General features: G+C 38.8%; 1 protein-coding gene across 7 annotated transcripts in view; it reads left to right on the plus strand.

Annotated features, from left to right (window-relative positions):
* Positions 1-2,363: 2,363 nt before the first annotated feature.
* Positions 2,364-15,200, plus strand: part of OTUD7A (OTU deubiquitinase 7A) — a 120,135-nt gene continuing 107,298 nt past the window's right edge. For all 7 annotated transcript variants that reach the window (XM_065641415.1, XM_065641422.1, XM_065641417.1 and 4 more), the window contains exon 1: positions 2,364-2,515. The gene's annotated coding sequence lies outside the window, so the exon portion shown is untranslated. The remainder of the gene's footprint in view (positions 2,516-15,200) is intronic.

The following is a 15,200-nucleotide window of genomic DNA, read 5'->3' on the forward strand; positions in this document are numbered from 1 at the left end:
AGTAAACTAAACGTGCAACCCAGATATTGTTTCCGTGAAAGAAAATGGAGTTTTACTGCCTTAACATTCATGGAAACTGGATGTGTGGTTTCTGTGCTTTAGAGGATATTATACCAAAATGGTCTATCTGTGTAAACTCCAAAGTATGGAAACACTTCACCCAGATCCAGCCTCTCTGCATTTTCACACTTCATCTGGGACTTTGACTATTAGAAACATGTTTGTTTTCCCATAATGGTGGCATAAGAGAAAGTTTTGCTAGTGGCAAGAGAAGATGAAGAATGAGGAAACTTTAGGCCTCAATAGGAGAACCTCTCCATGCCTGGGTCTAGCTGCCCTTTCCTTTGCTAAGCCTTTCAGACTTTTGCTAAGATTCTATGTGGCTTTGCCTGAAAGAGAACTGGCGAGTTCTTTTGCAGCAGCCATCTAAATCAATCTCTGACTCTATGTCACCATTTGGCCAACTTTGAGCCTTCTGATCAAACCGTGGTTTGAGCCCTGGGCCTATATAACCTCTGTGAGTACTTTCAGACTATCTTCACTCCTGAGAGCTCTGGCATAGCCACCTGAGGGTCTCTTCACATTCATAAATGGATTTCCTTTGCAAGGCAAATAGTCTAGAGCTCTTTTGGCAAAACTGCCAAACTGTTCTATATTTTATAGAACTCCGACTATCTGGAAATCACCTGGAGGACAATCCATACAGACAATTGCATAAAAAAATAAGCATCTCTTTCTGTAGTTATGGTTCTTTTGAGTGCGTTATCCATGCATTTCATAATTTATTTTTCTTTACCACAGTTAAAGAGTGCTGGATTTCACATTGGTGAAGAAACCAAGAAACTGTTCTTCTTGTGACTTTTTGCTTTTGGGAGGAACTTGAGAGCGCAGCAGAGAACTCTGCTTGCCAAACAAATCCCCAATCATGAGCATAAAGAATTTCTCTCAGGAGAGCAGAGGATGGGAGGGGCAAACAATGAGAGCTCATTTTATGCAGGCCTAAAACAGTATTGGACAAAACTGTTGTGTTTTTTGCCTGTCATGGTTTCTGCCAGAAGCTGGTAGCTCATCGCATTTGCAGCAAAAGGTTATACGTGGAACAGCTGGGAACTTTTTCAAATGTTTTCAATTCTGTCCTCCTCAATATATCCAAAAGGAAATATTTTTCGATGATAAGGTGCGATTCTTTTGGGGGTTTCAACAATGTTCTAAACTGATGTCAGGGTTCCAGTAGAGAACCAGAATGTAACTGATCAGTTTTTCTTCCCTAACCATCAAACTGCACTTGCTTATGATATGAAAATGCATATCTGCAAAACTCTCTTCACACATCACCAGGTGTACTTCTCCAGATGTGCTGTGTTCGTGCAAAACTTATTATGACATTTTGTTTACATCTGTTTTTTTCCTTAAAGATGTAGTGTTGCTAGATCTGTCACTGATGGTGTGTCCATCTGTAGTAGGCTGATTTCAGGTGAGAATTCTTAGTGTTGCTAGAGAATGAGGCTCTTCTTGGACAGGCATTTCTGTAGCTGTGTGGTGGTGTGGGTTTTTTTTCCTTCTATCCCACTAATTTGCCTAGTTCTTGGTCTTTCATTTTTCTGTTTTTGTCATAGTAACTGGAAAAAGAGAATGCTCAGTTCTAGAGGTGTATTCCTTAATCCATTTCCTTTCATTTCTAGTGTTACTGGAAGAGTGGAAGTGAAAGACTGCTTTGGTGTGGGGAAGGTAGTCTTAACTGAGATAGAATACACCTGTGTGTGTACTGAAGTAGCTGGAACCAGGTTCTGGGAGAAGGTGCTGTAGGCTGAAGTAAATTTTACTGTTCTGCCTTGCGCAAATACATGAAGGATCAAAATAGAAGTCACATGAAAAGCAGTTACTTAGAATAACATACCCTCTTTGCAGTGGGCAAAACTAGGTACGGTCATTTGGAGAGCGAGTCTGGACACAGAAAAGGAAGCAACTCCTTCCATCTCCCGCTCCCCTGGGACCACCCTGGGGCGGAGGAGCGCTCGTGTTGCAGGGGCGGCAGCGGCCTCTCTTGTCGGGCCGTGCGCTGCCGCTTACTCCTCTCATCCCTTTCTCCGGCTGGGGACTTTGAGGCCGAGCTTGCAAAAAGGGCAGGCGAGGGACGACGGGGACGGCTCCGCGGCGGTGCCGGCGGGCTCGGCGCAGCAGGGCCCGCTGCCGCGGGGCGGGCGCGGCGTGGGGCGGAGCGCGGCTCTCCGGGCCGCTGCGAGCAGCCGAGGGGAGGGCCCTGCGGCCGCTGACTTCATGGGAAGGAGGCGGCGGCGGGAGGTGGGTCTCGCTTTCCGTCTCCTGGTGCCGTCTGCAGGGCGGGCGAGAGGCGGTCGCTCCGCCGGGCAGCGCGGGCGGGGGGACAGCAGTGACGGAAAGCGGCAGCTGGGGGGGACGGCAGCGGCTGGATTGACTCCCCCCCTTCCCCCCCTCCCCGGCCACAGGAAGATGGAGCTCGGTTAGTAAGGGCTTGCGGGAGGAGCAGCGGGAGCAGGTAAGAGCTGCTTCTCCCTCCTCCTCTCCCCTGGCCGGGAGCATGGCAGGGGCAGGTCAGCGCGGCGGCCGGGCCGGTGTCATTGAGCGGCAGGTGGCACAGGTGGGCCCGGCCCGCAGCGATGTCCTTGCCTGCGGGCTGCCCGCTCCGCCCCGGCAGCAGAAGTTCCCGCTGTGCGGAGCTGCGGACAACCGGAGGGCAAAGCCCTCGGCCGTAGCCGGTAAGGGTAAAGCCGGGCGTTTAGAAACACCGCCCGCTCCGCGCCTCGCTTTTTTGCGGTGGGGATGCGGGCAGGTCTGCTGGCTTTGCCCCCGCCCTGACTCCCCCAGCTCATTGATGAGCTCCGGGAAAGGCTTCTGCATTGCAGACTCTGACCCTCGCTTCGCTCCTGCATTCGCGGCTTTATCTGATGAAATGAGCTTGCTCCCTGGCCGGGTGGGCTAGTGCTGCTCGGGCAAGAGGCCGACTGGGGCAGGTGGTATCTCTTTCTGTGGTGCCTGGACCCTGTCAGGACATTTGGGCGATTGACCTCATTCTGATAAATATAAGAGTGCGTATGATATTAATTCTTTCTCTGAAAGAGCTACAAGAGGAAATCTGTCAGAATCTGTGTGAATAATAATCATTTGGAGTTCACAGGGTGCCATATAGTGCCATGAGATATAATGTGCATATAAAACATAATGCAGCAAGGCACACGACCTTACATAATCTAAATTTAAAAAGCTCACTACCCCTACGCTTACCCTGGAGGTTGTAGGAATATGTCTGTTCTAAGCTCTTTCTGGAGGCTTGTTAAGTGTCTATCTGACATAAAGATGCAGAGCCCCTTGTGAGCCAGTGCTGAAAATAAAAGAATAAATTGCTGACTACTTTATCTGTCATTCTGTCACAGTAAGTTCCTCATCACTGGTCAGTATCATGCACACAGTGATACCCATGGCTATGTGGACATACATAGCTCCACACTGCAAGTTATCTCTTAGATCTGCCTTTAAATTGACCAACTATAATGCTGTCATATTTTTACAAACTCTTGAGGCTTCTCTCCCTAGGCCTGAATAGTGCTACAGTTTCTAGCATACAGATATAAATTTAATGTAAACAGAAGGAAACCTTTCACATTTTTCATTTGACCTTCAACATCTCAGACAAATACTTGAAACCGATGATCAGGGCAAGTATTTTGCAGTGGACTGGTTTAAAATATGTTGATGGACGCAGCATAATACGACTCAAATAACATCTAGGATGGCACACAAACGGTGTTCTGAGCTCTATATCCAAAGGAAACGAAGGTCTGAAAATTCGGCCCACATTTTAACTCAGTCTTTACAGATGACATTGACTTTAAAAAAGGTTGCTATGGCACAGATTTAAAGTAAAGTATATTAAGCTGCTGGAGTTGAAAGTGCTGTTGGTAGGAAAAGTGTTGTTTTGTGATTTATAATCTGCTATTTAAATATGAGCGTGATGGCTGTGAAGCCTGGATTTGGCTCTGTTTGCTGCTGTTGGTGTGAATTGACTAAATGGTCTCCCTTCTGTGGATGAAGGCCAGATTTCACCCAGGTGTTCATGTGCTGCTCACTCAGGGGCAAGCTAGAGTTTCCCCTTTTGAATCTGGAATACAGCTGAATATTGATGCCTACTTTCCTCTGGGATGCTTTCTATGACAAGCCTGTATGCTTTTGATAAAGCTGTAACATTGGTTGTGATGTGGAGTATAGAACCAATGTGGGCTATGGATGCCCACACAGGAGAAATGTTGATATGATGGGGAATAGAAATGATATTTTTGTGAATCTTGCTCTTTTGTGATATTATGTTTTTATGTTTATTGTTTACAAGAAGCCCAGTCATCTTCATGACAGCTTAGTTCATATATAATATAATAGCTTTTAAGAATATGAGGCTGGGTGGGGATCCAGTCTAATAGACTAATAATTTGCTATATGTATAGTGCAAAAATAACTGATCATTTGCTTAATCATAATGTATCTGGTTTTGGAAAAGGTAAGTTTTTTGCAAATGGGATCTAGAAGATTTTGGTGCTGGTTTACCAATACAAATTAAAATAAAAGTTTCATGGCTGGATGCTATAGACTTAAATTAAGTGTGGACTGAGCAGGTGGGAAGATGCTTAGTCCCTTCATAGTAAGTCTACCTCTGTACCTTTCATTGCCCACCACATCTCCCGTATAGTCGTGTTGGCAGGTTCATCAGAAAGGGCAGGGACTGAAGAGATTTTCAGTGAATGATACTCCAGGTCAGGAATTTTATAGAGCTGAATGCACACAGGCATATGAACATTGACTCAGATCTTACCAATGTAACCCATATGCTAATCATCGCTGTGGTTGCCCTTTGTGTTACTTATTTAAAATATTAGGGAATCTATGTTTTAAGTAGCCAAAGTAGTAAATGTAGAACATCTAGTTTTAATTTAAAACTATACCTTTTTAATCTAATCACTGTGATGTTTTCATGTCATTTGGAGTCTTATATGAGTTCCTTGCTATCATATCTGTGTTATTTGAGGAAAAAAATGGTATTTTATTAATTTTTTTATTTACTACATAGACACATAAATACTTTAAAAATGTGTATATCATCTTGTTGTCACATACTGTTATTTAGCTTATTATTGCCTTTAGATACTTTAGATAACTTCTATATTCTTAGTAGGAGAGCAACACTGGCAAGGCATTCCCAGGTAGTTTTATGTTGGTGGAGAGAAAGTTGGAGTTAAAAGAGTGAAAGGACTAAGGGAACTAGCAGAATATTTGTCATCAGATAGTCTAGACCTCACATCTCACAGTGTTTAAAGAAGTCTCTTTCCGTTTAATATATTCTGCATTCCTAAAAAATATAATGAAATCTGAATTTCCTTTTGACTTGAATTTAATAAAATATCTTGGGACTCATGTTAACAAAAAATTAAACATAAACTTTTCATTAAGGAAATGGCAAGCCTTTAAAATATCAAGTGCAACTGTTTTTAAATTGATGACTGAAAGAAGTAGAAAAGGCTTTTGTTGTTGTTGAAGATTTGTAGTCTACCGGTTTGTTTGTAGTTGATATGCATAGCCATGCAAATGCATTCATAGATAGTTAGACCAAAGCATAGAGCTGAATGGTATGGGGACCTTCTGAACAAATTGATCAGTGCTGCCCTAGTGAAAAAACTGGAAGATCAACCTGGCTGCTTAGATGGTCTCAAAATTCAGCAGTGTAGTTTTATGCAAGAGTTTACTGGTTCAAATGTTGCACAGATGTTACACTGCATTTTTCTGTATTGTTGGTTTCCTAAGACGAAGCAAGACACAAAACTGATGAATTTGAGTGTCCCCAGATAAGATAGCAAAATTGTCCTCAAATCCTTGATAGTAGTTAACTGGTTTAATTTTAAAGTCAGATTAATTAGTGTATGCATGTAAATGTAACAATACAACTATTTCACCATCAAATATTTTCTAGTCTTTTTGTTTAGCTGTTTTTCTGCAACTACTGACCCAAGAGAGTAAAACTGTAAATCTAACAAGCACGGAAATACTGGAGATAGGCAAGACTTGCCTTACAGTTCTGGTTTCATATTGTTCTCCTAGCATAACTGCTTCTGTGATAAGTATTTCTGATTTTAAGTAGTTTGAAGAGACAAAGCTAATTGTGATGTGTTTCAAGTCTCATTCTCAGTTTACTTCACATTTTCGTTCTTGTTCTATTTGAGGTCAGTGCCATCTATTTTAGGAAATGGTTACACCAGTGATTTTTAGTTATAGTGCTTTGCTGTAGTGCTTTACTGCAGAATATTATTGACATTATCTGCACTTATTTAATATCTCTTGGATGGACCCCTGGCAAAGCTTTAGGCTTGAAATGAAGAAATTGTCAAACTTGCTTATTAGCTTTTATTAAAAAGGTTTATAAATTCACTTAATACTTTAGAGTCTCTCAGACTTTTGAAATACGCTTGAATTTGAAAAACAAACAAACAAAAAACAGCAAACAAAGAAATCCCAGGAAAAGATTGTGAATTTGCTCTAAGATAGTTTGAAAATGTAATTTATCATGTAATTTATAGAAGAAATGGAGGATCGCTATTGCTGAAAGTGTTTTGAATACTTCCATTTTTTTCCAGAATGAGCATATCTGCAAATACTTCATGATACATTTAGTCAAATCAGTGTGTTTCACATTGTATGTTGAAAATTTAATCAGTTGAAATACTGAGTTATGCTCTCTGATCATGATTTCAATCTTCTATGCAATGCTTCAATACCATTTAACCTGTACAGAGAACAAATTATGTGGTCGTGGTGTGGGGTTTTTTTTGTGTGTGTATGGTTTTGTCTTTTAAAAAATTTTTAAAATTTTTTTTAATACCAGGGTAAAGTAGGTAGTTTTATCTGTCAGTGTTTTGCAGATAGTCAATGCTCTACAGTGATTTTAGTTTTTCACTTGCACATTCTCTTAGCATCTGCTGAGTAATCATATGTATTGACTAGTTAATCAAAGAAGGGTCAAAACCCATGTAGAAACTGAGCAAGATGTGCAAGAATTTTGATTCTCATTTTTGTCACAATGGTTAGGTTTCCACTATTGTTTTCAGAATTAGGGTAAGGAACACTGAGAAATTGCTCTTTAATTAGATGCTTGAAATATCAGGTCTCTAATCCTGATGTCTGCTGTTGCCGTTAGTGACCTGTTGTTACTGCTGCATATGACCAGGAGGTGTAACGTGTTTCTAAGCTATTGCTATGATGTTATGTGAAATGTGTTGTAATGCCTGTGATTAAAATGGCTAGCTGCCATGGTGACAGTACCATAGAAACCGGTAAAATAATCATTGCCTATTAGGAAATGTGAATGAAAAAATTTTCTCTGTTTTTCTATCTTTTATGTTTCAGCACCTTAGCAGGAAAGATTCTGCTGATGTTATATTCCTGATCGAAAAATTTCTTGGACAAGTTCCTTTGTTTGATGCTACACAGCAGACCAGGCTAAGGTTATTATATTGGTACTGTGGAACCATTCAATGTATGAGTGACTGACAATTCAGTCATTCCACAGGCTACCTCTAGGCTCAAGAACAAGGGCATTGGATTAGAGGTCTTTGATCTTTGTTGTAAAGTCACTTTACTCTCTTCTACTATAATTACTTTCTAAATAGTGCAGTAAGTATCATTTTCTTCAAAAGCACTCTTCCAGCAAACAGAGGCTACAACTATGTCCCATAGTCGGTGTCTATGTAGACACTGAAAGCATAGTTATGACAGAACTTTAATTTGTGAGCCTGAGATTGTAAAGGGTTTTGTCTGTATTGAACTATGTAAATCATGAATACAAGAATGCAAAGTGAAATCACATAGCAGGTAATATCTTTACTTGATTATGTTTTTCTGTCTCTTTTGAAATCTATTGCAACAAGAAGCAAAGTGTGAGAAACAGTCCCTGACTTGGATTGCTCTGTTTCTTGGTTGGAATGAGTCATTTCTCTATTACTGGTGACTTGTACCCTATTGGAAATTGCTAAGCAAGAACATGGAGGGAGTGATTCCAAATACATCTGTTTAGGTATATACTCATGAGATTTCTGTGCAAACACTTATATTGCCTTCAAAGTTTCCAAGATACTGCAAAGGAGCTTTTGTCCTATGTTAAATAGTTTTCCCTGTTAGCACTGAGATCAGTGGAGAGGATAGATTCTTGATGGTGGAAAACTCAAGTTTGTTAGAATCAGTCTGTACTAAGCAGCAAACGGCAGAAGTAAACAAGCTGTCGAACTCTACACTTAGATACAGATGTGAGAGCACACTTGCTCTAATCAGAAAAACATACTTATCTGAGGACAGAACCCCGACCAAAGTGTTGCAGATGGATATGTCAGGAACACTTAGTCTCAGATCTACCATCCAGTATCAGAAACTTGCCTGTCTCTCACCTGAGAATATTTAATATCCCAGTAGCTTCTATTTTAAGTTTAGGAGCTGTTACCTTGTCAATTGCAGAGAAAAGGAGGACATACAGGTGTATTAAATAACATTATGGTAATGGAGAAAGATCACTTTAGTGTAAAGAATGCATTGATTTAGCAAGCTATAATTAAGCGTGAAGCAATGAAATCACCTCCCTTATCTCTCTAAATAACTCTTTACATCTTTGTCTCAGGAAGAGTACGGATGAATTAAAGGTAGACTATAAAGGGAAGGCAGTTTTATGTAATTCCAACAGAAATAATGTCAGAATATACAACCTGTGGATAAAGTTCACATGTGGAAAAGATTCAGGGAGTATCATGTGTTCATCAGTTCTACCAGTACAGTAAGAGCTGGGGAGAAACTTTCCTTCAGCACAAATTAACAGAAGTGACATAATGTAGTAGAAGGCCATGAGGATAACCTTAAATAAAGTCAGGTTGCTACAGTGTCTGCAGTTTGACAAGTTGAGGCTGTTTGCTGTTAAGAGACTGCCATTCAAAAGCAGTAACATTTTCATTAACTGTGAGTCCTGGGATGCCTGAGCATTAGAAGCTGAGAATTAAATTCAGAAACTGTGAAGTTAACCTGAAAATTTGGAATTTAAAACAAAAATCACAACAGCTGAGATGCTTTATATCAATTTTGGTTTCTCTCAGTGAATGTTTCATGTTTAATTTTTCAACAAACATAACAGCAAAAACTGAAAAAAAAAAAACCACAGGGGGGCATGTCAATGCCAAGTCATTTAGGGTGAAGCTCCAGGTCTGAGTGACTGTTTGTCACAAGGATTTAAGATCCTATGAGTTATTCTTACAGCTTCTTATCATGCAGAGTTTTGATATCCCAGGGGGCAGGGGGAAAACCAGATCTTCTAATATGGGGCTTTATACAGTGTCGAAGGACCAGTGTGAAGAAGTGAATTTTTGAGCCACGTAGTTGGAGATGACTTTTAGTGGATGAGGAACACTCAGAATGATAGGTCCTGCAGAAGCTAAGTGTTTCTTAGCAATAGACAGTTTGTTCCTTCAGGCTCTCGTATCTGAATGCAATATTTTAGGACCTCAGATATACAGAACTTGCATCCATCTGTTTATAATTGACATTTTCTTGCATGTTTATATTATAGTAGAGTTCTCTGTTCTGTCCATTGTTAAATAGTTGGAGGCAGAGTTTCAAATAAGCTAGGAAAAGCTGTTTGCACTCATATAAATGATCTTCTTCTTCTGGGAGGCACCCATAAGTGCTTTACTGATTTTTCTCTCGTATTCTTCTCTGTCTGTAACCATACTTGTATCTCTCTGCTCTAACATTTCAAACTGAGGGTGCTTAATAGATAAGGACTGTGTAAGAGTTTTGGGCAGGAAATACAAAGATAGATATTCATTAGTGTATAGGCAGACTGTAAATGCTCAAAGCAGAATTTAATCAGGATTAATAAAAGGATGCCTATTTTGGCAAGAATAGGAGGAAACTAAAGGCTGTGAAAAAAACATATTCTGTGAAATTTACACAGTTTTTTCCTCATCCTTCAATAAAGAAGGCTCTTTTGATGAAGCCCCATGTAGATGTCTGTAATGTCTCCTGGGCAACACAGTTTACATTTTTATCATTCTGAATTCTTCAAAATTTCTTCTGACATTGATAGATAAAAGCATGTGCAGAAGAAAGAGTAGCACCACGAAGTCTAGAGCTGTGTTTTTTGCAACAATAATAATTATGTTGTCTCTCTCTGGGCTACATCATCTTTGTAACAGGACGTACCCATTTTCTATTGCTTAATCCATCCCAAATACTTTTCTCAGTTCCTTTATCCTTCAAAGGGAGGCAAAGGAGGATGGGTAAAACAGAGGCTAGCAGGTTGGAAACAGAATCTTGGAACTGCGACTGGGAGAATTAAAAACAATATTGCAGTGGGGTCCAAGTCTGTTTGAATTGGCTTTGTTTGTGATAATAAACATATGCTACAAACTATTCATTACTTATTACACATGGGAGAATCTTCTTTGAAACAAGCTGATTTACTGGCACATGTGCCTTACTGATATGATGTATTGCTTATCTGCAGGGCTGGTAGCACTCTGGCCACAAAAAGATGATATGCTCATTTCAGCAGATAAGCAATGTGTAGTCATACTGGAAGACCTGATGAATGTGCATCCAGTGGAGGTATCGCTAGCTTGGCTGCTCCGCCTCAGTGCTAATGCAGATCAGGTGCTTGAGATAGGCTCTTATGAGCACGAAATGTTGCACTAGTGAAGTGTAGACCTCAATTAACATGGAAATATAAATCATTGCCTTTTGCTACCACCGGAGATGAATATTCATGCCTGAGCAGCTCAGTTGTGAGTATCTGGAGTTGATACGATTGTTGCATCTAGCTGAAATCTCTTGACTTTCTTTCATATAGAATTTGAGAAATAGAGCCATTATGATTTTCTTTCCTTCAGTTTCGTCTCCTAAAATATGCTTTAGATGAAAACAGGAGAAATAGTTCCTTCAAGTTGTTCCTTTCCTGTTGTTCCTTTCAGTTGTTAGCTTTCGTTGCACATGACTCTTATATTTAATATAAAATCTTCTCCTATCCAGTATAAATAGAGGGATATGTACTCATGAGAGAAGATCTCTCCGAAGCCAATTGTTTGTCATTAAATGTATATTTACATCTATCAAAGAGAAATATGAAATACTCTTCTTTATGAATAAAATTTACCTGCATAAAAAGGAGCTTTATTTTTGTGAGGAAAAGGTTGGAAGAGCACATAATTTTACTCTGCATGCTGTGTGTCACTGTGGTTAGAAATAAGCCTATGACTGGTTTTACCCCAATTATTATCTTATAGAAGTTTTAATATCATACATATACATATGTTTTCAGTGAACCATTTTTCTTCTACAAATCTGAGACTTATCAATGGAGGAGAAAATGATTCCGTATGTAACAAATTCCTTGAGAATCATGCTGCCACAGGCCTTGGAAACTGGAGAAAAAAAGGTCTGGAGCTTTAAAAATACAAAACCAAACAATCCACCTCACCTAAACCACTGAAATGAACCTTCTTTCCTAGTAAAATAATGCCAGAAAATAGCCTTTGAGTTGTGGAGTTCCGAGTCTCTTTGGCAGAACATGACCTCAGAGGAAATAGTTGTGGCAGTGAAATACCTTTTAAGCTGAAATGCTGAAACAGTGAATGGCCAACAAGTGGGTTTACCTCACTTCTACTACCACTATTGTGTTCACACCTGGAAAACAAAATCTTTTGCTGTTGGAGAACTTCTGATTAAATCCCAGATGTTTTACAACACTTCTCAAGACTGATATATGTGGAAAAATGCTGCTTGAAATGATGCCATGTCAGTATATTCACTTTTGAAGCGGGGCAAAATGTAAATGTACAAAATAGTTAGCTATACAGGTGTGGTTTCTTGGCGATGTTTTATGCACAAGTCATGTCTGTCTTGGATATGGCTACAGAAAATGCATTATGTTTAGAGAGATTTAAAAAAAAATTCCAGGAAACCTGTACTCTCCCAGTATTGTACAGTATATTTAATGGTCTTAACAGGAGGTCATATTATAACTGATTCAATGCTGTACAGTAAAATCCTGAGATCTAGATGAAAAAATATCTAATAAGTGAAACACTAATTTTGGTAGCTTGTGGTTATCTTATTTGTTTTTGTCACCATACCATGAGAAATTTAGTGTTAATTATAATAGTATAATTTGAGATAATGAGTATTACACACAATCAGTTTCATTTTTTTCTTTAAATGCAATAGTAAGAATGGAGTTTGCTAGTGTTATGAAGGTAAAAATGCCAAAACAGAACTTTCTGTACAGATGTTTATGCAAAATGTGACCTTGATTTGATTTTCGAGCTTAAGTTACAAAGCAAATCAAATGCAGTAGGTGTATATATAAAGCTATCTATACGTATGTAGTTATAGGGGGCTGCCAGGACTTTTAAAAGAAAAGGAAAAGGTTGTTGAAAATGTAGCTGAAGATTTACAGGCATGTGTTCTAGAAGAATGAGTTATTGAAGAATAGCAAAAATATTTATTAAAAAACCCTGTAGAAATCTCTAAACCTTGTACAATTATTTTGAAGTAGGGAAGTAGCTAATCCTGCGGTAGTTTGCCAGAAAAAGTGTGTTTGTTTATTAATTTATAAATTCCTGAGCAGCCAGATAAGACAAAATTTATCACCCGTTTAATAAAATACGTGGATGGAGAGAGCTGCTAATAACATGCAGTGTTCCTTCTGTGTTGTTTCTGCATGCTCTTGCTGTTTGTTTGGCTGGAATGTAGTGGTGTTATACATATATTTGTAGATCTAACAGCTCTTCTTCAAGCCTTGCACTTTTAAAATGGGTCACTGCATATAATGCATGTTAAATAAGACGAGGAATTGTTATATTTACAAAAAAAGATAGTAGCAGGATTTCATAGTGTTACAGGAGACATATTAAAGTTAAGAATAAGCACATTTCCTTTAAATACATTAGTAGCAGTTCATGAACAAAGTAATATGTTCTTCTGGAATACATCTTCCTATGTATGTAGGTGTCACAGGATTCCATAAAGTTGACCAAATGTAGCAGAAATCAGACTATTTCTGAGGTTCAGTGGCTTGGTACATGCTTGATTAGTGTTTTGCAACAGAAGGTTTATGTCTTCTGTGTTAATAGTTGAGATGATTCTACTTTTTTTTGAGAGACAGAGACACTAAAGTGAATTATTTTATAGTATCGGTAGCCTATGCAGAGAGATTTGTTTTAAAAATTTCCAAAGCTCCTTGATTCTCTAGAAAAGCTGCCTACAGGTCCTTAAGAGATCACATAACTTCCTATAATGGGAGTTAGGCTTCTAGGTCGTATAAACTAGTTTTTAAAAGTTTATTCTTGTCCTGATGATTAAACTGCCAGATAAAGTGGTAACTTCATTAACAGTCAAGCTGTAAAACCCCAATTCAAAACATTGATTCCATACCTGAAAAAGTGGAGCCGCATATCGGCCCTAAACCCTTGTGTTTTCTCTGTTCTTCTGTAACTGGTAAAAATGAACGGTTTCTTAGCCCTGACGTATGTCTATTTAAAACCGAACCTGCAGTTGTGTAGTCCTTCCTAAGCTATGGCAAATAACATTTTGTGCTGTCACGTCTCTGCTAGGCATTCCTTCCACTGCTTTTTTGCTGCAACAATAGGAATTGAATATGTGAGAAAATACTTGTTGATTTTAGAGCATTCAAGGAAACATTGCTGTTCATAAATGCCGTATTTTTGGAGAGAATTCATAAGTTGGAAGATAGTAGTTCATATTGCTTCAGATGGTAGCCTAAAAAGCAAGCCGCTTTTTTGTTGTTGTTAACTGAGGGCTCACGTGCTGGTTTTGTGTGTGTTGGTATGTGGTGGTTGTGTTTTGGTGTTTTGTTTTGTGTGGGTTTTCTTTGTTTGTCTGGTTTTTTTTCCTGGGTATGATTGTGTATGTCTTTACTAGCTTTGAAAAAAAAATTGGGGTTCTGCAGAAATCCAAAAATGTTCTGAATCTGGCATTAGTTAATATTTTTATTACTGACCAATACATTACCTGTATTATTTATTGGTGAAAACAAGATAGGAGATGTTGCCAGAAATTTGGAGGGTAGGAATAGAAGGAAACATGTCCATGACAAACCGAATGTGTAATCTAAAATAAGCACCATGTAATTCAATAACTATTACACCTTAGTAAGAATAGTGAAAGTTTGTGAGTACTTGTCAGTCTACAGCTTCCTAGTCTGAGAATGCTAGTCGATCATATGTGATACTGTGGCATCCCTGGTCTTAATTTCATGCAGAAGAATATGTATTGAAAGGAAACTTCCATTCATGCCATGGTTTCTGTCCATGCTTGTCAAAGAATCCAGTGTACTCAGAAATACGGTGTGCCTTTCTCTTCTGTGTGTTTCCACCCTTTGGGGTTTAAAAGTGTTTCAGTTTGGTAATGCCTACCTTGCTTATTAAGTTTGTTTCCAGATTCAATCCTAGATTAAAGTAATTTAATTTCAGATTCTTTTTTTCCTGAACATAAAAGAAGTATTTGATTGCCAACTAGTTACACTTCATTTTTATAGCTGTGGATCTAAGTATATTGTAGAACTGCTCTAAATATATGTTGTCTTATGAATCCCACGCTTGCCAGTCATAGGGCTTACACTGATTCATGAATAACGATCAATCACGAAACAAATTTTCTAAAAAATTATTTTCAGTACCCCAAAAAAACTTTGAAATGAAACCGCCCAAAGAATGGGCAAATATACTAAGAATAATAAAATTTGCTTTAGTGTTCAAGGGAGTATGGCTTAAAAGTTATTGGGGTTTTTTGTCTTTTTTTTTTTCATTCCAGAATGTAGGTTTTATGTACTAATGGGTAAATTCTTCAGAGACTTTGCATCTGTTGTTGACTGCAGTGAGGATTTAGTGTTTTCATGAAGAGATGCCTAGGATATGACTCATTAGATTTCTGAGTCTGGTGGGACATTTATGAGGTTTTTATGGTCTGGTCTGATGGTATTACTCAAGCTATAGAACTTGATGGTAGAGTTTCTGCTTAAAAAAACCATAGGTCTAGTTGAACTATAACATCCTCATTCAGAAAGACACTCCTGAATATCATGAATGCATAAAAAGTAGCAGCTTTGGTCACACAGGTTGTACCTTTGTGGT

Source organism: Caloenas nicobarica, chromosome 10 (genome assembly GCF_036013445.1).
Source record: "Caloenas nicobarica isolate bCalNic1 chromosome 10, bCalNic1.hap1, whole genome shotgun sequence".
NCBI lineage: Eukaryota > Metazoa > Chordata > Aves > Columbiformes > Columbidae > Caloenas > Caloenas nicobarica.